Source organism: Saccostrea echinata, unplaced genomic scaffold, assembly GCF_033153115.1.
Source record: "Saccostrea echinata isolate AGI-Se365-2 ecotype Australia unplaced genomic scaffold, CSIRO_AGI_Sech_v1 ptg000056l, whole genome shotgun sequence".
NCBI lineage: Eukaryota > Metazoa > Mollusca > Bivalvia > Ostreida > Ostreidae > Saccostrea > Saccostrea echinata.
The window spans coordinates 737951-740543 of record NW_026889805.1 but is presented as its reverse complement, the minus strand read 5'-3'; the positions used below and the strand labels follow the sequence as shown (position 1 = coordinate 740543).

Below are 2593 nucleotides of genomic sequence, written 5' to 3'. Positions count from 1 at the left end.
TTGACAGTAAACATACCTACCCTAAACTTTTTTTTGGCAATTTTCATATTTTTTCCGGAATTTTCCCAGATTTCTATCTATGGCTCCGGTTTAAGTTTTAGTTCCAGCAATGAAGGCCTCCTTGCAAAACATAGTGCAAGTGTTTAATAGTGTTAAATCCAAAGCAAGCTAGCATGTAGGTATCCCTACCAATATTGACTAGTATATTATCATATCACATCTAAATGCCACTTGCAAAGGAGTGATAGGTATTATTTAGAAAAATTAAGAAAATCATTTAAAAAAAAAAAGAACCTACCTACCTACCTTAATTTTTTTGGAGGTGTAACCGGAACCACACATATTTTTTTTGTTTGGCCTAAGTTCATTTTGATTGACTATTTCCTTGCGTAAGACCTTTAAGACGACTAAAAGTTAATGAAATTAAATACAATTTGCAGAAAATGTCTTTTAGTTATTTATCTTTCATATAGTGTATCAAAATTTATCTTTGTCCTTAAGGGATGAAAAATAGGAGATAACTCTTCCTAACAGATTATTGAATTTTAGGCTAAATTTCTATACAAATTCATCTACAGTATATTAATTTCAAAACTTAAAAAAATCTTATGAGTTAATTATTGAGAAAAAAATTTGGAATGAAATGCAAGCTGAAATGTTGGGGTTTTTGGCTATCTGCTTAAAAGTTTTTTGAACTCTAATTAATAAGCTCTAATTAGTTAAGAAACAGGAAGTTTAGTGATTTATACGGAATTAATTAGCAAAAAATTGAAAATCTTAATTCTAAAACAAAGTCAGAGACTGGAAAAAAATGGTGTCAAAAGAGACTTCAATAATGTACCTTGGAGCTTTGATAACAGTGATCACTGATTAATGGCTGGTGATTAAGATAAGGGGTTCTTTAGCAGTGGGGGGTGATGAGGCTTTTCCATCAGTCATCAAAGAATGGAGTTTCTCTTAGTAGACCAGGCAGCTCTAAAATAAATAAACAACACAAAAGTTTACAATACTTAAAAATGTGCACCACATACAATAGCATTATAATATTATTAGAAAAAGTCTACAAGTGTACAGTTAAATAATAATCATGCCAAAAAAGGGACCAAAATGGTTGCCTCAACATCAATACAAAAAAGGAAGTATTCCTCACAACAAAGGCCAGAAGAATATAGGGACCACCAGCCCAGTCCAATTTCTAGTTCCCATAAGAAGACTAAGTAAAGAAGAGTTTCGGGACATTGTACAGCCACAGAAGAATGGAATGTTTGCAGTTACAGATGCCAAGAGCCGAAGCAGTGAGAAGAAGATTTTGTGACCCGGGCCAAGTGAAATCCAGCCTGTGGACTTCTACATGGAAGCTGTGTCAGATGATCCAAATTCAAAATTATACAAAGTCCTTCACCAAGAGAAGACTGCTAAATTGTGGAATCAGGCATTTATAGAACACTCACATAAGTTTCCATACTGTGATGGTTCACTGGACTGGAATCAGCATGGGGAGGAAAAACGAGGCCTGGCATGGATCCTTTTATATGATGTAAGAAGTGCCACTATATCAGTCACCGAGAAAAGCTTTACGAAGAGGTGAGGAGATCTGGAAGGGGATGAAGAGCTGCACAGCTAAATGTGGCCATGGCTGTCGGTCACCTGGGTACCAGTCTTACAACAGAGGGTATGCTTGGTATGCTTCTTGGTGCAAATATTGAACCAGCTTCAGCCACCAACATGCAACAGACCTGCAACAAAGTGGGGAAAATTATCACTGAAGTAAATAAAAACAGTATGAAGAAAATAAGGCAGAATATTCAAGAACTTAATAAAAATGTGGACTTCCTGATACCGCTATCAGAGCGGAAGGAGATGCCAGGTATAATAATGCCACCTTCAGTGCCATTGAAAAAACCCCATTCCAAGCTGCCACCCAAGTGACTTATACCGTAAGTGAAAATGTAACTCAGAGGAAAAATGTTCTGGCAGTGTTCTGTGGGAACAAACTATGCAAGAAAGGCACACACCTATGAAGCAAAGGAAAGGAAGTTACCTGCCCAGGACACGAAGACTACACTGCAACCCTTCCTCCGGAGACCACCATTGGAGATGAGAAGAGATGGGCCGCAAACTGTATCGGGGAGTTACAAAGTGTTGACCGTCCACTCGTCATTTCCCATTTCACCAGTGATGGAGATAGTGCCGCTGCATCTGGAGCATCTGTAAAACAAGGACATGTGATTCAAAACCTTAAAGACTTGCGTCACTTCCTTGACTCTCAAAGAAAACAGACTGCTAAGGCTCCATTCAGCAGTCACATGTTTCTGGAAAGAATCAATAAAGCTATAAAAGAATCCATGCAGAGAAGATTTGCCTTGGACCTGAAGCTTCGATGCAGGACAGAGTATGAGAATTGCTACAAACACTACTCCGGAGACTTACCTTTGATGAAGCAGGCTATGTCCACTGCTGTCATAAGCTGCTACCAAGGACAGTGCGGAAAGTCCCGTCAACTTTATTCCTTTTCCTGTCATGGACTGAAAAGCTATAAGTGGAAATCTTCAGTGCTGCCTAGTGACTTTGAATTAAACATGACAGAAGATGA

General features: G+C 38.1%; 1 long non-coding RNA gene across 1 annotated transcript; it reads right to left on the bottom strand.

Annotated features, from left to right (window-relative positions):
• Positions 1–813: 813 nt before the first annotated feature.
• LOC133173333 (uncharacterized) lies at positions 814–2204 on the bottom strand. Its single transcript, XR_009719024.1, has 3 exons — positions 2042–2204; positions 1452–1736; positions 814–975 (listed from the first exon to the last, which is right to left on the bottom strand). It is a non-coding gene; the product is annotated as an uncharacterized LOC133173333 (long non-coding RNA).
• Between the last annotated feature and the right edge of the window lie 389 nt (positions 2205–2593).